The sequence below is a fragment of the Bos javanicus genome, chromosome 11 (genome assembly GCF_032452875.1).
Source record: "Bos javanicus breed banteng chromosome 11, ARS-OSU_banteng_1.0, whole genome shotgun sequence".
In the NCBI taxonomy this organism is placed as follows: domain Eukaryota; kingdom Metazoa; phylum Chordata; class Mammalia; order Artiodactyla; family Bovidae; genus Bos; species Bos javanicus.
This window is the reverse complement of record NC_083878.1, coordinates 60,566,885-60,592,942: the sequence shown is the minus strand read 5'-3', so window position 1 is coordinate 60,592,942 and position 26,058 is coordinate 60,566,885. Positions and strand designations below refer to the sequence as shown.

At 42.5% G+C, this 26,058-nt stretch overlaps 1 protein-coding gene across 1 annotated transcript in view; it reads right to left on the bottom strand.

Annotated features, from left to right (window-relative positions):
• The window catches only part of B3GNT2 (UDP-GlcNAc:betaGal beta-1,3-N-acetylglucosaminyltransferase 2), a 60,707-nt gene extending 36,984 nt beyond the window's left edge, over positions 1-23,723 (bottom strand). Inside the window, exon 1 of the mRNA XM_061432753.1 lies at positions 23,577-23,723. The gene's annotated coding sequence lies outside the window, so the exon portion shown is untranslated. The remainder of the gene's footprint in view (positions 1-23,576) is intronic.
• Positions 23,724-26,058: the final 2,335 nt, after the last annotated feature.

Here is a 26,058-nt window from a genome sequence, read left to right as displayed (position 1 = left end):
CTCCAGGGGATCTTCCCAACCCAGGGATCAAACCCACGTCTCCTGCATTAGCAGGTGGATTCTTTACCGCTGAGCCACCAGGGCTTCCCTATCTAAAGGCTGGCCAGAGGCAAACTATCTAGCAGAGGTGGAGGAGCATCCAGAGAGGCAGGGGAAAAAAAAAATAGGAGTTTGCAGAAGTGGGGCCATGGAGCCCAAGGAAAGAATGTGTCATAAAGAGGCAGTAGCCAGCAACACTCAAAATGGATGAGAGACCCAAGGAAGTGAAACCTGAATATATCCACTGGACTGAGTGTCCTTGGTGTCATTGGGACTTTTACAAGCATTATCTGGTGGGGTGAAGGGATGAGAAATAAACTGGAGTGGATTGAGAAGTGAGTGAGAGGTGAAGAAATGGAGAAAGGGGCTAACTACAGGCAAATCTTCAAAGGTTTGACTGTGAAGGTTCAGAGATGGAAATAGCTAGGGAAGAATGTTATGCCAACAATGGGTTTATTTTAGTTTATTTTAAGGTAGAGTAAATTGAATGTGTTTAAATGCTGATGGGAAAGACCTTATAGAGAAGAAGAAGATGAAGGTACAGCAGAGAAAGGACAATGAATAAAGGTGGTCCCTGTGCCCATGGGAGAGGGTGAAACAGAGTCTGAGTGGAAAGGCTGACCTCATGCAGTAGGCTGCCTCCTCTATTATAACAGGAGCGGGGAGGTTGGAGACCAACTGGACCAGCAGGTTTGGTATATGATGATGCATCTTTCCACCACATACCTTTCTCTCAGTTTGGGGAGGAGGTTGGGAGCAGGGCAAGGAGGGATCTGAAGAGAGTGGAAAACATGACATTGTCAGTGCAGAAGGTGGGAGGGCTGAGGTGACCAGAGATACCGCTGGATGGCAAGGAGCATGGCAACCCTCCTAAGATTGGTGGTTTGAACTTGTGAGGCACCCTTTGGCCCTCCTCTGTGATTTCCTCCAGCAGAGCTCAGCTGTCTGCTCTGGTGCAGGCTCACGTGAAGGAACTGCTAGCGCAGAGGAGCAAATTCTTTTTGCCAAGGAATTGAGAACCTTGGCAAAAGTAGGGCTGACATGATGTGTGACCAGAGAGAAAGGACAGAAGTGCATGGGCTGGAAGGACCAAAGCGGCCAAGGCTCAGTCATGCTGGAAGGAGAGGGGATGGAGTCAGAGTTTTGGATGCTTAGGTTTGTGGTTCAGAAGGTGGAGAAGTTTAGGATGATGACAAAGCCAGGATGTGATGGGGGAGAGTAGAGGAGAAAGTCGCTGGAGAATATAAGGTCAAGAGATTGGGGTGCATCCTCTGGGCGGTTAGTGAAGCCATCCAGGAAGCTGTTGGCAAGAACTGGGGTCAGGGTCGTGGTGTGAAAGGCCACGGAGCCAGAGTTCAAGTCTTAAGAGAGTGAGGAAGAAGGAGTAACCAGTTCAGAAGATGGGAAACTTCCAGAAACGGGAGGGCACTGTGGGTTGATGGCAGCATAGAGGATCTGGGGGTAGGGCTGGGTGGCGTGGGGCGGGGGTGGGGGGATGGTGGGGGGAGATGGGGGGCATGAAAGCAAACACAGTGGGTCCAGTGGGGTTGCCCTAGTTGTCTCTATGGAGCCTGTCAGAGGAGCCCTGCAAGCCAGGGCCACATCCCCTCATGTCTTTCTCCTCCCCGAGATTCCCATCAGGGAGAAAGGCCTGTGGAGGCCTCCCTTTCTTCTCCCCCTCTTCTCCACTGGGGGCTTTTTTGTCCAGCAAAAGAACCCCTATGAGGCACTGGCTGTAAATCAGGAATCCCAGGCTTGCCTCACCTCTGCTACTCATGTTCTCTCTTCTTCAGGGCAATTGTAAGGAATCGAGGAGACAACTTTCTAAATTGCAAAGTGCTGTAGGAATGTTTTCACTCCTTCAGAAGCCCCTTATGAGCACCCATACCTCTCCCAGGAGCTCTCTCCCAAAGATTGTGAGTCCCTGCCCCAGAGGAAGCCGTAATCTTGCCCCGGAGACAGGACAAACACACCCAAAACAATTAGAGAGGAATGCACAGCTGTGTCTGATTAAGTGCTGAACTGTAGGGTGCAGACAAGAAGAGCTCCGAGCTCAGACAAGGGAACAATTAACCAGAGTTGGGGGAAGTCTGGGAGCCTTCCTGGAGAAGGTGGGGTGGAAGGGGCTCAGACTGTTCATTTATCCTGAGGAGAATAGTTGCAAATATGTCCATTCCTTTGTGGCTGCAAAGTTGTCAGTCTGACATGGGTCTACAGAAAGTTTCCAGGTCGAGAGTTCTCTCTTGGCACCCCTGCTTCTGTTATCACCCCTGTCATTCATAAGTCCCAGGCTCCCTCCAGCTGGCTGGGTAGCCTGGGGACTACACAGTGGATCCTATGCTTTGCCCTAGGCCTCTCATGTTTGGGTCTCTCATGTCACCCATTTCCTGGTGAAGAAACAGTGGTTGATCTTCAGCAAGTTTCCCGTGCCCTTTGGTGCCAGCACACACGTGGTACTTTTGCCCAGCCAGACTGTAGGCTTTTGACCATAGAGTCCTGGGTGCCCCTCCTTCTGCCATCTGCCTAGGACACCTGCATGTCCATAAACAAAAGCCTTGAGGCCATTCCCACACCTGCCTCCTTTGCTCTTTACTGCCCTTACCTATCATGCCCCAGAAGCATTCAGACACCTGCTGTTCAGATACAGGCCCCATGAAACTGCCCAAGAATCCAAAACCTGCAGCCCCAGGGCTGGCTTCCACCCACGTCGTTATACGGAAGCCAACTCCTGCAGCTCTGTGGACACTGTTCATAATGAGGGCGTTCTTGTTTGGTGGCTAGCCCCCATGGCCTGGTTGGTGCCTCTGTCCTGGGCCTCCCTCCTCCCTTCACTGCAGGCCTGGAAAAGATCCCTTCATGCCACAGAGCCAAGCACACATGTGTAGCATCAGAAGCAGAAATCCCCAGATCTCATATATGCTCTGGACAAAGGTTTCTTCAGAAAGACAGCAGTGAGTTGCTAGCCTGTTAATCAGTTCCAGCTGGGACCATGAAAACAATAGCCACCTCCTGTCAATAGCTAAAAATATGAATTCCTGATGGCAAGTGTAAAGTTCTTAGAATTCTAGTCCAAACTGCTTGGAACTTACAGCTGAGAAAATGAAGGTCCCAGAAGTAGTTTTCTAGAGGCCAAACACCTGATACTAGAGATAATATCTTGAATGTTGACAATTAAGTCACATGTTAAAAATCACCTGACTCCTAAAGCAGACCCTCTCTCCCAAGGTTACTTTGACTTTGCAACAGCAGAAAAACATAAAGCCTCTTTATCGGATGCAGATGCTAGAAACCAATGTCATGATCCCCAGGGGATTTGTTCCATAGCCCACAAGAGCCCTGATGCTGGAAGAACTCTGAATTCCCAGGTGAGTAAGTCTAGTTTGTTCATGACATTGTGGTGAGGTATAAGGTCAGCAGTTTGAAAGGGCATGAACAATCATCTCTATTAGGGTCACCGTGTTGCTTTAGGGACTAGAACTCTTGTTACAGAGAAATGCAAAATCATATTCTCAATTATTATCAAGCTCCAAAATTACATTTAAGAGGAGAGGCCCATAATTGCAGCATCAAGCATGAGACAGTGCCATTAATACAATTATCAGGGCATAAGCTTATTAGAGGACTTAATGCCTCTTTGCTGGCATCATCCTTTCTAAAGCTTCCCTGGATCTGGAAACCATCTCAATTGGAAACACAGCTGTTACACAACAGTGATTTCCAAGGGACATAACAAAGATATGCTGGCCTTTACCAAAGGTCAGAGCTGCCTGGCTAAGAAGAGCTGAGAACACTTTCAAAAAGGAAGACTCACCTGCATATTCTAGTGGGCATTACTGAGAAAGGAAGTACATCCAGCCCTGAGTCCTCCCCATCCCTGCAGCAAACCAGTCATGGCCAAAACTGTCCCTGGTGATATGCATGCGCCACCTTAAATGGACACAAGAACTTACATTTTGGCTGCTGCTGGTGAAAAATGATATGGAGTCCTGCAAACCCAGGTTCAAGACCTACATTCAGATTTAGACCTGTGCATCCTCGTGAGTATAGTAAGACCTATCTCAAAGAGTTCCCAGGAAGGGAAGTTAAGGTCACTTATGACCAAGTGCCTTTAGGCACATGATGCTTAATAAATGTTCATTTTTCCCATGGCCTTGGCAGTGGTAATAAGGTCACGACTCACTAGCTCGAAATTCAGGTAGTATCTTGGCATAGAATCCTGGGAATTATCAACCTTTGTCCTGGGAGCCCACAGAAGGAGTTGTTGTCTGTTCTCACTTCAAAGAATTCAGACATCAGCTGTCATTATCTCCACATAGCATGGAAAGATTAATTGACTGTCCCTGGAAGAAACCACCTGCTTGGTCTTCAGGAACCAGTGACTTACGAAACTCACTTGGCAAACTGTCTCACAATAAAACCACCACCAGTATGGGTAGGATCTCCTCCTTAAACATGATAGAGAAATCCAAGAGCAGTGGACGCCATGTAAAAAGTGAAAGCATTAGTCACTCAGTTGTGTCGAACTCTTTGCAACCCCATGGACTGTAGCCCACAAGGCTCCTCTGTCCATGGGATTCTCCAGGCAAGAATACTGGAGTGGGTTGCCATTCCCTTCTCCAGGGGATCTTCCGGAACCTGGGTGTCCCACATTGCAGGCAGATTCTTTACCATCTGAGCCACGAGGGAAGCCCAATGGACCCCATGGATAGTCTCTAAAAGGGAAGCAAGATACATGCAACAATGTGGGTGAATCTCAAAACCACATCTTTCATGTTGAATGAAAGAAGTCATACACCAAAGAATATATATACATGAAGTACAAGAAGACGTGAAGACTAACCTATAGTGACAGAAGTCAGAATACTTATTGCCTTGGGGATAAGGAGACAAATAACTGGAAAGACGCTTGAGGGAAACTTCTGAGATGAGAAAAATATTCCATCTGTTGATTGGAATAATGATTACATACCATTGTCAAAACTCATCACACTGTATACTTTGCATTTGTGCACTTCATTGGTTATAGATTAAACCTCAACTAGCAAAAAAAAAAAAAGGGGGAAGCAGCAGATTTTAAGCAGAGGCTTTCTTGGTGGCTCAGTTGGTGAAGAACCTGCCTGCAATGCAGGAGACCCAGGTTCAATCCCTGGGTGGAGAAGATCCCCTGGAGAAGTGAATGTCAACCCACTCTGGTATTCTTGCCTGGGAAATCCCATGGACAGAGGAACCTGGAGAGCTGTAGTTCATGGGGTCATAAAGAGTTAGACACGACTGAGCAACTAACATTTTTTCAGAGTTTAGGCAGAGGGGAGTACAGGCAAGTGGGAGAAAGGAGGAGGCTCCCCACCATCAGTCCCACTACTGTGGGTAATTTCTCCAGCACCAAACTCTAGGGCAGCTATGAACTGACTTGTCAAAATAAACTACAGATCAGAGAGGATACACTTTACTAAAAATGAATACCCTATTCTGAGCCAAAAGTTCAAGCCATTAGGTTCAAGCCCTCGCTCCTCTACAATTTGAAAATCTTTCTATCACTATTTCCTACTTTTCTCATCAAAAGTCATCCCAGGACATAGATTTCTAGACTCAGCTTCCTTTAGAGGTCACCCTCTCTCCACCCCTAGCTGCACATACACATTAATGCATAACATTATAACATTAACTCTATAAACCCCAAGCCCATAATGCCATAGAAAAAAAGAGGCAGAATTTAATTAATCAACCAAAGTCAAATTACTGATCACCAGAAGTCAGGAAAAAAGAGAGTTTAGGTTATCAAGAAACGTCCAAGAGAAAGAATCCTGACAAATATTTCAAAAAGCAAAATCCTCAAAGGGTGGGAAAATGGAATCAGACAACTGGAACAAAAATCACAGATTGTAGAGCCAACTCCATCATTAAGTTCTTGTGTGACAAATCCCTCCTATTCTGTCAACGGGGATTTATCACAGATGACAACAAGATCCTAAGCAGGGTGGCCTCTTCTTCAGTTTGATTTCTCTGTTATTTTCTTGGCTCCACCTTCTTCCCAACTCTGTTCTTTTCTACAAGCATCTCATTCAGACAGAAAACGGTCTCTTCTTCTCCTTGTCTCTTTTATGATTCAAGAAGACTTTACCAGGAGATTCCCCTTTCCAACTCGTTTGCTGGGATGGAGTTCTACGCCAATCACTGGCTAAGTAAATGGAACCACCTTGACTAGTTTAAATTAATTATGGTTTACTGCTGAATCTTCACAAGAAGAACAGTCACTGCTACCAACCAGGACAAAGCAGGTGTTACAGGTAGGGTTTCCCTGGCCCTGCATGTAGGAGGTTTACTGGGGAGTACTCTCAGCATCAACAACTGGGAGAAGTGAAGTAAGCAGGAATGCACAAAGGGAGAAGTTGAGCTACAATTGAAATCACCAATAAAAACCTTAGCTGATCCTTCAGGGGAAGGGATAGTTTGGGTTCAACATGTCCACACTGCTATATTTAAAATGGACAATCAACAAGGCCTACTGTATAGCACAGGGAACTCTGCTCAATGTTATGTGGCAGCCTGGATAGGAGGGGAGTTTGGGAGAGAATGGGTACATGTATATATATGGCTGAGCCCCCTTACTGTACACCTGAAACTATTACAAGATTATTAATCAGCTATACTCCCATATAAAACTAAAAGTTAAAAAAAAGTTTCCAAAAATAAAGGGAGAGATTAATTTACTAAAAAAAATAAATCATTTGGAAAAATTAAAAACAAACCTTAGCTGATCTTTTAGACAGCTTTGGGGCTGGGATGGCTCAGAGTTGTCTCAACTGAGGTAAGGGAGCTGGATCTTTTTACTCCTGCACAGATCAGACATTAGATGTGGGCTGCCTCTGGGAAGGGAGCACTACCATGGACAAGGTGACTGTTTTCAGCCTCAGAAAAATCTCAGCTGATAATTGCTGCTGTCATCCCTCCCAGGAGATGGGGAAATGAGTGCTTCAGTCTTGGAGTGGGGATCTGGGTGGCTCCATGTGTTAGCCACTGTAGGAATGATGGATGTTGCAATACCTCAGGCCCTCTAGAAACCAACGAGGAGTCCACACTCATGTCTAGAGAAAGCCTTATATGTCAGCCTTTACCTGAATCATCTCTGGAACCCAATTACCTCATTACCCTTCCACTTCCTTAGGCAGAGGTGACAGAGGAGCCTCCAACTGTCAGCTACCATCCTGGTTTTAAGAGGAGGACAGCAGGGACATGGCTATGGGCACTGAGTCTGGGTGGGACCTAAGCCCTCAGACTTGAGGAGCTTGATGCCCACAAGAATGAAAATCCACAGGAACAGCCTTGAACAAGCTGGGAGCCTGCTAAGCCCTGGCATCCGCTGAACTTCCCAAATTACACACATTAAGCTGTTCAGCTCCACATTTCCATAGTGTGCTTCCTGCCAAGCTTCGTAGCACCATCTACACAATGGGAAAATCAAAACGAACAGTTAGGCCAATTACGGATATGACAGGTCAAACAAATAAGCCTTTATCTAGGACTTAAGCAGACATAGTCAACAGGGGTCTAATCCAAAAATTGAGATTTGGACAAAGAAAGGCTTTATAAAACAAAGAGGGAGGTGTGGTGAGAGCGGAGATATTTGCATGAATTTTTCCTCTGTCTCAGGGAAAATACTAAAATAACATTTTATCCTGCCTTTCCATGCTGCCCTGTGCCCCCACCCCCACCCCTAGCCTCTTGAATATTCTCTGGGTCTGTTTCTGATCTGGCTTTAGAGCCAACCCACAGAAAAGTTTTAAACTAGGGTGTGAAAACAGCTGTCATTGAATTGAAAGGAGCCGGAGAATTTACTTCGTTAATTATTATGTATCTAGTTAAATGCCCAAGAATTAAAGTCAATCACAGGTATGATTGTGTATATGTGCAGGAAGTATAGACTGTGTATTACAGAAACCCCAAGCATTTCAGCTAAGTGAGAAACTCTAGGTGGAGTGAGGGACTTGCATCTGATAATGCCACTATTACAGTAGAGGGCCAGATATGATAGAACTTTATTATCTTATTACTTTAACAAGAAAAACTGTTTACAAGTTTCTGGTCACTTTCATTCTAGCAGGAAAGACCTCAAGTCTTATGGATACTCATTGTTCTATGGAAAGGAAAATGCAGAATAGTTTTCTTTATCCTTTTTCCCCCTCTGGACTAACAAAGGCCACTCCTTTTCATACAGGCCCATAATCTTCTTTGCAATTCTGAAATCCATAAAGCTTTGGAAAAAGAAAAAAAAAATTGTCATAGTGGTGTTACAAATAACTTGGTTAGTTTGGCAGCAAAACCTGACTGGAATTTATAGGCAGGGGTAGTTATAGTTTTCATTTTTTCCCATATTTCACCACAAATATGTTAATGTGTTTGATCACAGGCGCTGCCCCAGGCATATTAATATATCGGAATGAAGACACATATTTCAGGGAATTATCGGCATACAGATGGTATCTGAAGTCATGGGAATGGTTGAAATGGTCCAGGGAATGAAAAGAAACTGAGAAGTGAAGAAGGCTGAGGACCGAATTTAGTGAATGGGCCCGAAGGAGGATCAGGAAGCCAGGAAGAAGTGAGAGAGAATGTGTAAGCAGCTCCTTTGCCCCTATTCTATTTGCCTATTTCTGTTTCCCTCAAACTGTAAAAACTCAGTACAGATGTGAGATTACTAGGCAATATTTAACCTAACCCCTATAGCATGTACTCCATGCCTCACTAATCAGATAGTTTTGTAATCCCTGATCACACAATGTCTTGCCTAAAACATGTAGATTCTTTTCTTAAAGATGTAGAGATGAAGAATAAGTAATTAACAGATAACTACATCTTTCCCCCAGCTCCCCCTGCACTAATCCCATGAGCAAACTCTGTGAACAAGGTAGAGTCTAAAGAAAGGTCACAAAGAATCAACAAGTCTGCACATAGTGAAAGATGATGAAGACAATGACCCCCTCCTCAAATGATTAACTGAGACTAGCTAAGAGTCGGACACAACTGAGCGACTTCACTTTCACTTTTCACTTTCATGCATTGGAGAAGGAAATGGCAACCCACTCCAGTGTTCTTGCCTGGAGAATCCCAGGGGTGGGGGAGCCTGGTGGGCTGACGTCTATGGGGTCGCACAGAGTCGGACACGACTGAAGTGACTTGGCGGCAGCAGCATCAGCTTCTTTTTTTGCCCTTTAAAAACTCGCATGGCCAAGCAGAATGTTTGGAATTGGTTCTGGGACATGAGTCCACCTTCTCCTTAGGTTGCCAGCCTCCCAGATAAATAATCTTTCCTTTTCCAACCCATACTTGTCTCTTGAGTACTGGCTTTTGGGAGTACGCAGTTTGGAAACAGAAGGCAGAAAACAGGATGTGGAGATGCAGCAGCCCAGGGAAGAGAAGGTTTCAGCATGACAGGTGGCCATCAGTGTTGGCTGCATGGAAGTCAGCAGTAGACCAGAACACAGCAAAGGGCTTTGCAGCCTCAGAGGTCTTGTCTCCTGGGAGGCTGAGGCTGAGGCTATCTTAAACCTATTTTGTGTTTTTAAGAGTGCCAAACTCTGCTGCGTTCATTGTAGGTGTATATTAAAGACTTGTTAATTAACTGAATATGTCAATTAAAACCATTGATTAGAGGGGCAAGCCTGCTTTTGTGAGGTCTCACTGGAATAAAAGGCTGGGAACACAACAGATGTATTGGGTGGGGGACAGTTTATTCTCTTTTCTAAATGGTATTTATTACTTTCATAATCAGAACACATTCCTTAAAAAAAAAAAAAAAACTTTTTTCAGTGAGAGTGGACAGTTGGGGAGAAAGCATTAGGGTGAAAAAAGCTTCTTGCCAGTGTGACCAGCAACCTCTTAGAACCAAGCTGTGCCAGAAGAAAACAAGGCAGGGCTCAAGGGAAACAAATTTTATTTCTCTTCCCTCTTATTCTCTTTTGGTTTGATTTGCAGGTAAACTATGGCGCAAGTCAGCAACTTGCATAGGGAAGACTATGAATGTGTTTTCTTGACTTGGTGAGACAGGAGATAAGTTACAGGAGCGAAAGGGGAAGAAAATAGACACCGGATAGTGGAAAGAGCTGTGACTTTGGGGGGACCATTTCAGCGAAATAGTACGTGAACGTCTGTTACAAGCAAGACCAAGGAGGATGAAACATGGTCCTTGCCCTTAAAATGTGTGACTGTTTGCTGCTCTTTCCTTCAACCACCAGTACTGATGGTCCTGATGGACAAAGGGGGCTCAATCAACCTCCTATGAATGAGGGAACCAGATATCCACTCATGAAAAGATGTGGCGCATCCTTCAGGTGGAGAAAAAAAATTCCATTCCTTGATTTTTTTTGGATTCACTAGTCCCAGCAGGTACCCTCTGCTTCAAGATGTCAGGAAAACCAGGCCTTAGGGTACTATAGGGCCAACATTTCTCCCTCTCTTGGATTTCAACACTGCCTGGCTGGCTATTCATTTTTTGCCAGCTTCCCCTTAGAGTTGCAGATATTGGGAGAAGACCCAGACCCTAGCAGAGTCTGCTCCAAGGCTGCCAAGTCCTCATGACATTCTGGCCCCAAGGAGACCCCAGAGACAGTTTTTCCTCATTTAGTGGCAAGATCCAGGCCTGGCTGATGTGCTGTGATATTGGGGTCCAAAAGCTGTTCCTCTTTTGCTTCCAAAAGTCACTTTCGGATGCCAGAAAAAGAGAAGTTTTAATCTCTAAAGCCTGGAACACAACATTCCAAAACAGCTGGAAAGGCCTTGGAAATTTCTCAGATGAAGTTAATTAAAACCTTCCTCTGCCCTAAGGGTCAAATTCTGTTGTTCATGGATAACCTTCAAGTTGTTGTCCAGCTTAGTTTCCGGATGAGCTAGTCTCCTGAGGACTTCAGTATTTGGTCTGGAAAGCTGTGTCCTGTAGAAAGGGCCAGCTGTTTCTGCGAGGGAAACAGTTGTTTTCTGCCTCAGAGGTTCTCAGCCAGAAATGTAAGGGGAGCCCAAAGACATTTCTGCTAGCAGTTTCTAGTATGGTTCATACCCCATTTTTCAGCCAAAAGAAATCTATTCCTCATATCCACCCAGGAGGAAAATACCCCACGATACACAACGTTGAGGCTGAGAAATTGAATATTCCCTACCATGTCAGTAAACAAGGATGTCACAGTCATCAGGAACTGCAGCCCTCCAACGTGAGGTGGTGAGTCCTAAGGGCACTCAGGAAGGAGAAGAATACTTGCTATCTAGCAGCCATCTGACTGCTGCAGTCACTCCCTACAGTGAGCCCCAAGGAAGCTCAGGGTGTGAAAAACACAGGATACTAGCCCCATGGTTGAGATGCATATGAAAGGAATGATTTAAGTTAGCCCAAACTCTTGCAGCTCCCCATACATAGAAAAGTACTAAATTCCTTAACTTGGGATATCTAGTTTTCTTTCTTTTCTTAAAATTCATTTATTTGGCTATGCCAGGTCTTAGTTGCAGCATGTGGGATCTAGTTCCCTGACCAGGGATCGAATTCAGGGCCCCTGCATTGGGAGCATGGAGTCCTAACCATTGGATCACCAGGGAATCCCAGGATATCTGGTTTTCTTTAATTAGCAATAATAATTTGATGTTCAGACTACCTGCCCTTTGTTGCAAAATTTCTATAGAACCTGGTTCCTCCCCTTGCCTCCATGGAGCAATTCTCTCAGGGCTATTTGAGATGCTGCCTCCCGGGCTTGAGTCCTAAAAATTTCCACTGAATAAAACATAACTCTCAACTTTTGTGCTCAGTCGCTCATTTGTGTCCAACTCTTTGTAACGCCATGGACTGCAGCCTGCCAGGCACCTCTGTCAATGGAATTTTCCAGGCAAGAATACTGGAGTGGGTTGCTATTTCCAATTCCAGGGGATCTTCCTCACTCAGGGATTGAACCCCCGTCTCCTCTGTCTCCTGCACTGGCAGGCAGATTCTTTACCACCAAGCCACCTGGGAAGCCCTCTCAACTTTTAGGTTGTGACTATTTTTTAAGTTGACAAGGCCCATGCTCACCATCAGAAAGGCCATCTTTGCTCTGGGAAGAACTGATGGTGTCTGTCTCTCTGCACAGGGTCAATAACTTGTATCACTGAAACGAAATAAGAGGATTACCATAGCAGGAAAGCAGTGCCTCACTTTCTCTCCTGCTGCTGTGAGAAACTTAGTGCAAGAAACTGAGCCTAGCCCTGGCTTGGCCACACACAGCTGGCAGGCATTTCAGGAAAAAGGGAGCCATTGTCCCCAACAGGATACATGCTTTGCCAGCATGTCTTTTCATCAGCCCAACACAGGTCACCTTCTCTGCCTGTGGATCAACAAAGTCCTTCTCAACAAATATCAAATGTCTTTGTGTGTTAAAAGATCTCCACGAACAGATGTGATTGAGGTATCCAATTGTTAAGTCAAGGGTTATTTTTTGCTCAGTCTGATTCAGTAAATATTGACTAAGAAGCTGACTTAAAAGAAACGATGCCATGGGCTACTGGAAAACCAATGTAAGACCCAGGTCCCTGACCTTGGATCTCCAGGAACTTTTCATATGAGGCTTATCTGCTGTGGGTTCTACCACACTCAATATCTCCTATAGAGGGGGAGCCTCCCCCAGCCAGAGCCCCCTGCTCAGAAAAATAGCACCAACTGTTCTATGTCCAATAATGGTCACTAATTGCCCAGGACCATGGCCTAGCCCAAGGACCACGCAGATAGCAAGGCAGTGGCCTGGAGTGAACTGGCATGGAAAGACCGCAAAATCTATAGAAGCTGGTGTATGTGGAGGAAGCAGAGTACACAGTTGGAGGTAGAACCTCGGTCCTTAAAGACCAGGTCCTGGAGTGAAGCTCCTTTGACTCAGCTTTACCACTATTCCTCCCTTTCCTGATGTCCAACTCTTTTCCTTTTTCTGGGCTCCTCTGTATATGTACCTTTCAATACCCACACCTTAGCACACACACCTACACATACATACTCTTGTTACCACCACTACTTGTAGTAACAAGAGAATTTCTATTCCTGACCAAGAGGGAAGAGGAGAAAGAGAAGTCATGCAGTCACCATGGTAGGAATTGGAGGGCTTGTGTGACCTCAGACCTTTAATAATGGAGATGATGTAGTTTGAAGCTTGCCCAGGCCTGACACAGCCACAGGGATCATAAGCTCCAGAAGGGCTGCCTTGTTTGCTGCTGTATCTCCTAGCTCTGTACCTGCACAAAGCTGGTGATCAGTAATGCTGGCTGAATGAATGATTGAAAAGACTGGGAACCAGAGAGATTAATGAAGGCTTAGCCTTGGTTGTCTTTCATGTCACAGTCTCTCTTCCCATGCTCCATACCTGGGAGGCTGACCAGTACTGACTACATTCAAACACTTCCTTATTCCCTGACTTCCAGTCGGGTTCAGCCAAATGGGGAACCCTAGCCAGAGATCAGAGACAAGGAGGCAAGTGATACCAAGGAATACATACCGCCATGAGGGCTACATTCTTATAAGGAGGCCCCTCCATACCATTGCTTTGCTTCCCAATTCTCTCTCTTCTTCAGGCCTTAGACCTGTAATGACTCCCAACCCAATGTTACCATCCCCAGGTAACACCAATCCTTTATGGTTCCCCCACCAACCCTTGTAAATAATGCCTTTATTAAACATTCCTCAAAGCACCCAGTTTGAATGTAGCATCTATTTCCTGCTGAGACTGCAAACGATAGAGGTTCCAAAGATCAAGTACACCCTTTTTGTTATCTTGTTTTCTCCACGTTCTAGTACATTCTGCTCAGCTCTATCAGCAAACATTCATTGCTTTACAGAGGCAAGCTGGTTGGGAGGGTGTTTGCTCAGAGTGACCCAGTATGAGCTGAGGGGGTGGGTGGAAGAGGGAAAGCAACAGAGGGTCCTGCCTCAAGGCTAGTAAATATACTGCATAAACACTTAGTGAGGAAGACACCTATCTTTGCGGCAGGAAGTTAGAGTCAGACCTTCCATTCAGGAAGAAAGTTTTCCTTCTCTAATAACATTAGTTTCTTTGGCTAAAAATGTTTTGTTTTGAGATATATTTTACTGTACAACCATATAATAATAATCCAAAAGGTTCTTTTGAGGAGAAGGATATTGCTCAGCTCTAACCACATAGTTGATTAACCCAAAGTAATGCACTGGAAGCAGAGTGGGGGTGGAATCATCTTTTCTGTGTCATTTATGCCTTTTTAATATTGATAAGTTCTCAAAAAGCAAGGGTTATTGAGCATATCAAGCTGTGCCCCTCTTTCAGCCTTTAGAGTGGAGTTAGGGAGAGTGGGTGGAGGCAATAGGGATATTTTCGTTTTATGATAATGTGCCCTCTCTGAACATACCAAGAGAGAAAAGTACATTTAAAATTTTCTGAGGAGATTAACAGGGTCTCATGTGATCTGAAGCTTTCTCTCACCTCTAAAAAAAACTACCTTTCCATGGTTCTCTGATGTATATTATCTCATCTACTTGGGATCTACTATTAAAGCAGGTTTCCTACCAGGCAGATTCAACAGCAGTTTAAGATGCCCAATTTCCTACCTAAAATGCAAATGGAAAAACACAGCCTCTAAATATACTTGTTCTGTTTTTTTCCCCCTCCTCCTCACCTCTTTTAAAAGAAGGATATATTGGTTTCTTCAGTCCTCAGTCTTTTGGCAGCAGCCATTTAAAAGAAAGAATCATGCGGTAATTATTAATTTTGCATGGGATCAACTCTGTCCTCAGCTTTCATTTGAGATGCAGTTACATGAAAAACAGACTGCGTTAATTTCATCCTCTCTGGGGTTGCTTAGCAACAAGGCCTTGTTCCAGATCATTTCTTCTTCTTGGCCCAGAGTGCTCTCTTTGGGGCATCGCTCATGCTAAGGCAATCATCATCCTGTTGCTGTCCCTTCTGAATGTGTCCCTGTGGTCCTGATGGCCCACGGGTTTGGTGGCTTTGCTCCAGTTACACTGGCTGGGGTCTGTAAAAGCCCTGAGCTTGTCATCACAGAGAATGAACTATGCTTGGGGAACTGGGGATTTAAATAGAGGTTAGACAGGAAAGTGAGCGAGGAAGCAAGAAGTATGTCTAAAGTGATGCTGGAAGACAGTGGGGGCAAAGATGAGATAAATACTGAAGTCCTTTTCAATTAAAAAAATAGCATTACTATGTTCTAATTTGAAAATCTTTCTAAGCTATATTGTTAAATGATAAATGTGAGGTCCAGAACAGTATGCATAGAATACTGTTTTTGGACGGGAAAGAGAAGAAGAGGAGATATGAAAATATTTTGATTACTTTTGCTCAAAGAAACATACAGATGGGAATTCTCTGGCGGTCCAGTGGCTAGCACTTCACACTTTCACTGTCCAGGACCTGGGTTCAATCCCTGGTCAGGGAACTAAGATCCCACAAGCTGTGTAGCACAACCAAAAAAAAAAGAAAAAAATACAGATGATTATGAGTGTTTGTGAGGGGTGAGACTGATGCAGTAGAATGGCAGGGGCAAAAATGAGATTTTCCACCTATGTACCTCTTTATATTGTTTTACTTTATAAACTAAAAGAATATATTACCTAGTCCAAAAATTTTTTTTAGTAAACATTAAAAGGAGTTAGCAATCCAATGTAAGTTGTTAACCTTTGGGACAGTTGGGAAAGTTGGGTGAAGGGTATCTGGAGTTTTGTTAACTGTTTTTGCAACTTTTTTTTGGTGAATCTGGAATTTTTTAAAAATTAAAGTTAAAAGAAATTTTAAAAAATATCAGCAACCCCAACAAATTTTCTAGTTTTTCCTTCCTGTTTAAATACCGTTATTGTTATCCTTTAAAGGCAGTCAGTCTACCCATGCTGAACATTTTGAGTGACTTGGTAGGAGATGCGGATATCTCTGAGCATTCTGAGCATCAGAGAAAAAGACCTCAGGTGGGAACGTTAGCTTTAATCAGAGTGTGGTTCCATCCCTGCCCCAAATGGCTTTAGCTGTTGTCCCTAAAGATTGACAAGAAATAAGTGCCAGCCTCCTTAGGAACTGGTTTCTCTGAATATGAAACTCCCATGATAAAAGCATCACTCTCCAGTTCATATAGATCCTCAACTGTGCCTGCGTGGTTTCCCTGGACATCCTTCAGTGTTTTTCATCTCTGCAGCCATCTCATCTTTTAAATCACTCTATATGTAGCTTTCTCCACGAATCTCCCTGAGGCTATGAGAATGACTGAGTCATTCTCACACACAACTCGTCTGGCAGAGCATACTTTTTTCCTTATGTTTTTATTTAAAATAAAAACTTGAAATAATTATGGATTCACAGGAAACTACAAAAGAATATACAAAGAAATTATAAGTGCCTCTCTTTAAAAAGAAAAATCTTAAATCAATAACCTAACTTTTCACCCAAAGTAACTAGAAAAAGAAGAACAAACTAGATTCAAAGCAAGTGAAGGAAGGGAGAAAAAAAGATTATAAAGGAAATAAACAGACTAGAAAAACAATAGAGAAAATCAACAAAACCAAAAGTTGGTTCATTGTCAAGATCAATAAAACTGACAAACATTTAGCTAGACTGATAAAAGAAGACTCAAAATGACTAAAATCAACAATGAAAGAGTAAACATTATTAACCTTGCAAAAATAAAAAGGACTATAAGGGGAAATTATGAATAATTATATGCCAACAAATTAGATAACATAGATGGAATAGACAGATTCCTAGGAAGACAAAGGCTACTGAAACTGAGTCAATAAGAAATAGAAAATCAAAACCACAATAAGATATCAGTTTACACCCACTTGAATGGCTATCATCAAAGAGACAGACAATAATGTGTTAGTGAGGATGTGGGAAAACTGAAACTTTCATACACTGATGGTGGGAAAGTAAAATGGCAAAGCATCTTAAAATTCCACTTGTAGGTATGTCTTCAAGAAAATGAAAAATGTATGTTTTAAAAAAAGATTATACATAAATATTCATAGCAGCATTATTCATAATAGTCAAAAAGTAGAAACAATCTATATGCTGATCAATGAATGAATAAATAAACAAACTGTGGCGTATCTATATAATGGAATATTATTCAACCACAGAAAGGAATAAAGTACTGATACATGCTCCAAGATGGATGATTCTGGAAAACATGCTAGACAAAAGGAGATAGACACAAAAGAATACATATTGTATGATTCCACATATATGAAATATCAAGAATAAGCAAATCTACAGATGCAGAATGTAGATTAATAGTTTCTAGAGGATGGGGTGGAGAATGGGGAGCAACTACTAATGGATATGGGGTTTCTTTTGGAGAAATGAAAGTGTTCTGGAATTAATGGTGATAGTTACAAACACTAAGAACCATTGAATTGTAAGCTTTAAATGGTGAGTTTTCTAGTATAAAAATTATATGTCAATTTTTTAAAAAGGATGAGTAAAACCAATAGTTATTGCCTTTATAAAATGTAATGAGAGAGACTTCCCTGGTAGTCAAATGGTTGAGAGTCCACCTTCCAATGCAGGGAATGCAGGTTTGATCTCTGATCTGGGAACAAGATCCCATATGCTGCAGAGCAACTAAGCCCGTACGCTGCAAACTACAGAATCCACTTGCTCCAGAGCCCGTGCTCCACAGCAAAGAGCCCGCATGCTGCAACTAAGACTGGATGCAGCCAAAAATTAATAAATAAAAATAAATATAGTTTTGAAAATGTAATGAGAGATTCTATTTGCCTTTTACTCATTTACTCTTGACCCATTTACCCCAGTGGTAACATCTTGCATGACTTTAGTACCATATCACAACCAGGAAGATGACCTTACAACAACCCACAAAGCTTATTCCAATTTCATTAGGCTAACATGCACGTGTGCATATGTGCGTGCACACACATGGATGTAGTATTAATTCTGTGAAATTTTATCACATGTATGTTCATGTAACTACGACCACAGTCAAGATACAGAATTGTTTCATTATCACAAGGATTCCAGCTCCCTGTTGGCACTCATGCTCTTCCTTGCTCTCCATCTCTAGAACCTGCTGCTGCTGCTGCTAAGTTGCTTCAGTCGTGTCCAACTCTGTGCGACCCCATAGACCTACCAGGCTCCCCCATCCCTGGGATTCTCCAGGCAAGAACACTGGAGTGGGTTGCCATTTCCTTCTCCAATGCATGAAAGTGAAAAGTGAAAGTGACGTCGTTCAGTCGTGCCCGACGCTTAGTGACCCCATGGACTGCAGCCCACCAGGCTCCTCCGTCCATTCCTCCTCATCCGGATTTTCCAGGCAAGAGTACCTAGCAAACATCAATTTATGCTCCATCTCTATAATTTTGTTATTAAAAATTTTTAATATAAATTGCTATATGTCATACAAAATGCTACGTAAATGTAATATTTTGAGTTTGACTTTTTCCACTCAACATAATTTGAGATCTATCCAAATTGTTGGGTATATCAATAGTTAATTCCTTTTATCTTTATTTATTTATGTTCAAAATAATTAATATAAAAGAACATTTACAATATTGATAGAACTTAATCTAAGAGAAGTTCAACTCACTTTTTTTACATGTCAATACTGGGTATTAAAAGAAGACAGAGTGAAAATAATTGTGGTATATATATATACCTACATATAATATAATATATGCCTACATATAACTAAGTTTGGAGTATAAAGTTTTTTGGCTGCAAGAAAGAACACGTGTTTTACTTCACCAAGAGGGATATCTCTTAATACTGGGGTGACTTCTCTTGGTATTTGTTCTGCTGTGATTTTTAGCATGTGAAAGTGAAAGCGAAGTTGCTCAGTCATGTCCAACTCTTTGCCAACCCCATGGACTGTAGCCTACCAGGCTCCTCAGTCCATGGAATTTTCCAGGCCAGAGTACTGGAGTGGGTTGCTATTTCCTTCTCCAGGGATCTTCCCGACCCAGGGATTGAACCCAGGTCTCCCGCATTGCAGGAAGACGCTTTACCATCTAAGCCACCAGGGAATAGTTATCTGTAATTGTATGAGCTCCAGATAAGAGCACATAGCTAGTTACTGTAGCTCCTTACTATAGAAATAGGAAGTGGACAGATAATGTAACTGTCCAATGTTTTTGAGGCCAAAAGCTTAAGCCTGAGAAGTTTAGCCAAGATTCAGAAATAAAAGCCCGCAGGAGATAAGAGTGTGAAGCCAAATTGGGAACTTAACAATAAAGCCATAAATTGCTTTATCTGGCAAAGATGACGGTGAATTTTCCACCATTTTCCCAGTGGCTTTAGGCAGTCTCAGAACTGAATCCTCTGCACAAGCACTGCAGAGGGAAAGGGGAAAGAGAAAAAACTGAAGCAGAGACCAAGAGGTGATGTTGCACCCAGCCTGGGCACAGGTGCACTGGGACCTTCTCCAGGGTGGCACAAGAACCACACCAGTTCCTGTTATTTTATTTTTAGAACAGTTTTAAATGTACAGAATTATTATGAAAATAGTACAGAGTTCTCATACAGTCCATGTCCTATTTCCCCTATCATTAGCATTTCACAATTAAGGGCCAATCTTGACACTTTCTTATTAACTAAAGCTCATACTTGGTATTTCCTCATTTTACCCTAATGTCCCTTTTGTGTATCAAGATCCCATCTGGGATACCCTGTGGCTCAGAAGGTAAAAGAATCTGCCTGCAATGCAGGAGACCCAGATTCTATCCCTGGGTCAGGAAGATCCCCTGCAGAAGGGAATGGAATGGCATCCCACTCAAGTATCCTTGCCTGGATAATTCCATGGACAGAGGAGCCTGGTGGGTTACAGTTCATGGGGTTGTAAAGAGTTGGACACAACTGAGTGGCTAACACTTTCACTCTGTATTCACAGCATATCTCCTTAGATTCCTCTTGGCTGTGACTGTTTCTTGGACTTTTCTTTTTTTGCTGTTGTTATCGTTCTTGTTTTCTGATGACCCATAAGAGTTTTAAGGGGTCCTGGTCTAATATTTAGGACTTCCTGGTCTAATATTTTGCAGGGTATCTGTTAGTTGTGGTTTGTCCCATGTTTTCCTCACAGTGAGACTGGTGTAATGTGTTTTGGGGAGGAAGACCACAGTGGTAAAGTGCTGCCCTCATCACATCTAGTATGGACTGGAACATACTAACAGTATGATTTATCACTGCTGATGTTACCTTTGCTCACCTGGTTGAGACAATGTTTGTCAGGTTTTTCTTCTATAAAACTAGGGACTTCCCTCCCTAGTGGCTCAGATGGTAAAGAATCCATCAGCAATGCAGGAGACCTGGGTTCAATCCCTGGGTTGGGAAGATCCCCTGGAGAAGGAAATGGCAATACACTCCAGAATTCTTACCTGGAGAATCCCATGGACAGAGGAACCTGTGGGGTTACAGTCCATGGGGTCACAAAGAGTCAGACATGAATAACACTTTCACTCTCTACTGTAAAGCTACTCTTTTTTTTCTCTATTTCCATACTATACTCTTTGGAAGAAAGTTACCACGTACAAACCATATTTAAGGAGTGGAAAACTATATTCCATCCTCTTAAAGGCAGACAACCTACATCAGTTACTTGCATGGGAGATATATCTGGTCTCCCCAGTTTATTTATTTATTCCATCATTTATTGATACCAGATGGAATCATGAAAATTTATTTTATGCTATGGCTGATACAATACTGCAATACTTTATTAATTTTGTTGCTCAGATTGTTCCAGCTTTGGCCATTAAGATGGAACAATGGAACTCTATTCCATTGGCTCCAATATTCCTTTGACATATGACCATCACTGTGGGGTTTTTTGATTTTTGTTTTTGTGAGAGTGATGGATGTTCATATGCAAAAAAATGAACCTAGACACAGACCTTACACCTTATATAAAAAGTAACCCAAAATGGACCATAGACCTAAGTGTAAAATGCAAAACTACAAAACTTCTTGAAGAAAAAATAGGAGAAAATCTGTATGACCTTGGGTCTGATAATGAGTTTTTCAATATAAAATCAACAGCATGATGCAGGAAAGAAACATTAACAAGTTTGATCTTATTAAAATTAAATTTCTTTTTAAAAGACATCATTAAAATATGAAAAGACAAGTCAAAGACTTGGAGAAAACATTTGCAGAACATATATCTGACACAGTACTTGTATATAATATACAAAGTCTCAGAACTCAACAATAAGATAATAAACTACCCAATTTAAAAATGCACAAAAGATCTGAATACATACTTCACCAAAGAAGATCTGCAAATGGTTATTAAGCACATGAAAAGACGCACTGTATCATTTGTCATTAGGGAACTGCAAATTACAACAATGTGATACCACTACATACCTATGAGAATGAAAAAAAAACCAATAAACCCTAAATACAAACTGCGGGGGAGGACAAGGATGCTCTTTATCATTCTGAGGACGTTTCCCTCTATTTCCAGTTTGCTGAGTTTTGTTTTGTTTTGTTTTAATATGAATGGTTTCTGAAATTTTATTAAGTGTGGATTCACATGCCGTTGTAAGAAAGAATATAGAGAGATCTATATACTGTTCACCCAATTTCCCCAAATGCTGCATGCTTGCTCAGTTGTGTCTGACTCTTTGTGACCCCACGGACTGTAGCCTGCCAGGCTCCTCTGTCCATGGAATTTTCAGGCAAGAAATACTGCAGCAGGTTGCCATTTCCTACTCCAGGATATCTTCCCAACCCAGGGATCAAACCCATGTCTTTTGCATCTCTGGCACTGGCAGATGGATTCTTTACCACTGGGCCACCTGGGAAGCCTCCCCTCCCAATGCCTCCTTATGCTAACAGTTCTCAAAACACTAAAACAGGGCTTCCCTGGTGGCTCAGGGGTAAAGAATTTGCCCACCAATGCAGGAGACTCGAGTTCCATCCCTGACCCAGGAAGATCGCACATGCCACGGAGCAACTCCACCTGCTGGCCACAGCTGTTGAGCCTGTGCCCTAGAGCCTGGGAGCCACAACTACTGAGCCCATGTGCCGCAACTACTGAAGCTCAGTGGGCTTGAGCCTGTGCTCCACAACAAAAGAAGCCACTGAAATAAGAAGCCTGTGCAATGTAATGAAGAGTAGCCCCGGCTCACTGCAACTAGAGGAAAGCCTGAGCAGCAACAAAGACCCAGCATAGCCAAAAATAAATAAGTTAAAAAATACACAAAAAACCACTAATACAACTAGAATACTGGCATTAGTATAATCCACCTAGTCTGTTTATATTTTAGTTTAACTTGTACTCATGTATGTGTTTACACAATTTAATCACAATTAGGTTTGTATATCCACCATCCCAATCAAAATACAGAACAATTACATAACCACAGGATCTCTCTAGTTGCCTTTCATAACTGCATCCATCATCCTGCTCCTTCTCCTTATAATCCTAATCCCAGACAACCACTAATCTGTTCTCCATTTCTAAAGTTTTGCTATTTTATGAATGTTCTATAAATGGAATCATACGATGTATCTTCTTGAATGGGCTTTTAAAAAAAATCAATAGCTCATTCCTTTTAATTGCTGTATAGTATACTATGGTATAGAAGTACCAAAGTTTGGGGAATTTCCCAATTGAGGAAATTGGGGAATTTCCTGGTGGTCCAGTGCTTAGGACTCTGGGCTTCCACTGCAGGGCACACAGGTTCAATCCTGGGCAGAGGAACTAAGATCACACATGCCACACAGCATGGCCAATAAATAAGTAAATAAATAGAAGTACCAAAATTTAGCCATTCACCTACTGTTGAAGAACATCTAGGTTATTTTTGCTTTTTGGCTATTATGAATAAAACTGCTATAAACATTCATGAATAGGTTTCTGTGTGAGCATAGGATTTTATTACTGTAGGATAAATATCCAAGGAATGAAACTGCTGGGTCATTTGTTAAGTGCATGTTAGGTTTGTAAAAAACTGTCAAACTGCTTTCCAGAGTGGCTGTCCCATCACATTCTTATCAGCAGTGTATGAGTGATCCGGTTTTTCTGCACCCTTGCTAGCATTTGGTATTGTTTCTAATTTTGCTTTAGCCATTCTAATAGACGTGTACATACTGTCTTTAAGAAAGCTAATAAACACCTTAAAACATTCGAGCCGATACTAACTAGTTACGTCTATATGCCTGGCTCCAAGCTAGGCTCTCTGAATGTGGAGGAGACTCAGCTCCTACAAATGAGAAACTGTGGAAGCAAGATGAGAGCATGAGAGGAAGTCAGTTCCTCCAAAGTTAATCCTATGAGCCACCAGTAATAGGCTCACCAGTAATTATGTGTGAACACAGAAACCCGTGTCAGGGAAATCCCTGTTTTGTGTTCAGAGGGGAAAAAAACTCCATAACTCTGTGGAAGAGTTAGAGGAAGTCACTGTTTGGATCCAGCAGAGGCTCAAAGTTGGCTGCTTGAAACTCCAGGTGAAAGAAATGGCGTTTATTCTCTGGATCTCCAAAAAGGGCTTCAGATTCTGCCTGTGCTTTGCAAAGAAACAGGACAAAGTTAACAAAAATTCCTACCTGATTTTCAACCTGAGAGAGCACCTTATCCTCTTCTAGTAGATTCTGTTAAGGAAGATTTCTGTATTATCGTCCCAGTTCAAGTCTCTCATTTTCCTCAACTTCTGTCCACTGCATGGAGGTTGGGAACATGGATAAAATTACACAGTAACATAGTTACTGTTACAGTTACTGGATCTCAGTTATCTAAGGAGTAGAGGGCCTTGATGTACCAAAAATGTTTGGTTTTAAAAACTCTTTAAACAAAGGTCAGTTTTGTCTGGACTGACATAGAACACTGTGCTCAGGACCTCATAGAGGCATAACGCTATCAGGGGACTTTCTGTCCTTGCTGGCATACCTGTCTCCACCCTGCCCTTCCTGACTTTCATCCCAGGGGACATCTATTGTCCACACTTTGTTCTGATTTTTCAAAAAAGTATTTATTTATACCCCACCCTATGCCGAATAGGCTTTGAAGAAATTTTAAATTTAAAATATTTTATGTAAAACAGAATAACAAAAAGGAAAACAGAACTAAAATTAGTTAAAAGGAAAAATAGATGTGGCCAAATTAGTATTTATCATCCACAATGACTATGTCTTGCTTTTAAGAATGCTTTTAGCTTCTAAGACCCAAATGCAATAACATTCTTTTAGAAAGCCATCATTCAGCTTTTCCCATTTGCTTCAAAAGTTTTAGGTTCACTTTATTCACCCGTATTTTCCATTTCACTATTTTGCTCTTCAATGACTGAGCTTTTAGTGGCTTATCCACTTAAATAAATACTTTAAGAAGGATTTTCTCTATAGCCTCTGACTCCAGCTGATGGTTAGTAACCCTTCTATTAATAGAAAACTCAACAGACAACCCTCCAGTTGCTCTTACTGACTTCAACTTGAAAACTTTCTGATGATAACAAGCAAAGATGTGGTAAAGCCAATTTCTCAACAGAGAAAAATAAGCTGTTGAATAAACATTATTGTTAATATATGATGTCTGAGATTAGAGGTCTAGTCTCTCTTGTCCACTAGTATGCCTCATGCAGTGCCTGAGGGAGCTGAGATTCAAATATTTACTGAAAACTGTTGCGTGCCCTCTCAGAGCAGGATACACTTTTCAGACATTCCAGGAAAATGCAGAAATAAAGGATTCAGGGGTTCATGACCAGCACCCTCCCATGTACCCACTCTAGGCCCATCGTGATATATAGAAAGTAAAGAAGAACTAAAGAGCCTCTTGATGAAAGTGAAAGAGGAGAGTGAAAAAGTTGGCTTAAAGCTCAACATTTAGAAAACTAAGATCATGGTACCCAGTCCCATCACTTCATGGCAAATAGATAAACAGTGGAAACAGCTACTGTTTTCCCTAAACAGTGGAAACAGTGGCTGACTTTATTTTTGGGGGCTCCAAAATCACTGCAGATGGTGACTGCAGCCATGAAATTAAAGACACTTACTCCTTAGAAGGAAAGTTATGACCAACCTAGACAGCATATTAAAAAGCAGAGACATTACTTTGTCAACAAAGGTCCAGGGTTTTTCCAGTGGTCATGTATGGATGTGAGAGTTGGACTTTATAGAGGGCTGAGCAGAGAATTGATGCTTTTGAACTGTGGTGTTGAAGACTCTTGAGAGTCCCTTGGACTCTCAAGGAGAGCCATCCTAAGGGAAATCAGTCCTGGGTGTTCATTGGAAGGACTGATGTTGAAGCTGAAACTCCAGTATTTTGGCCACCTGATGCGAAGAGCTGACTCATTGGAAAAGACCCTGATGCTGGGAAAGATTGAAGGCAGGAGGAGAAGGGGACGACAGAGGATGAGATGGTTGGATGGCATCACCAACTCAATGGACATGAGTTTGGGTAAACTCCGGGAGTTGGTGATGGACAGGGAGGCCCGGTATGCTGCAGTTCATGGGGTTGCAAAGAGTCAGACAAGACTGAGTGACTGAACTGAACTGAACTGATACATACATATATACGTACATATGTGTATGTATATATATATATATATATATATATATATATATATATGTATGTAATGGTGGATGAAAGCTTCAGCTTTCTGAGCAAAGGTCTTTTAGAGGACCCAAGATTCCCTTTGTGGTTCCCATCTTCTCTAGAGACCATGGAAACCCTGCACAGGTCCCTCATGTGGCACTGGGAGGTCACATCCACTGACAAGTTGGATGCCAAGATATCCTAGCACGCAGTCACCCTGACAACCCCAACCTCTTGGAATGGCCACAGTGACAGCATTTCATGAGGGAACCAAAGTAGCAAGAAGTCATGTATGAAATGACCTCTCGGGTCCTTTAAGCCCTATGGCTGTGGTTTATCCCAGTGCCACGATAAGGCGGCCTCAACCTGGGACCAGACTTCCCAATCCACCAGCTTTACTGTCCCCTGGGCCTTGTTAATGCTGCCACTTGACTCCCCAGTTATGCCCCATCGTCTTTTCCAAATCCTTAAGTGCCCATTCGTTTACAGTGTTGCTCAGAT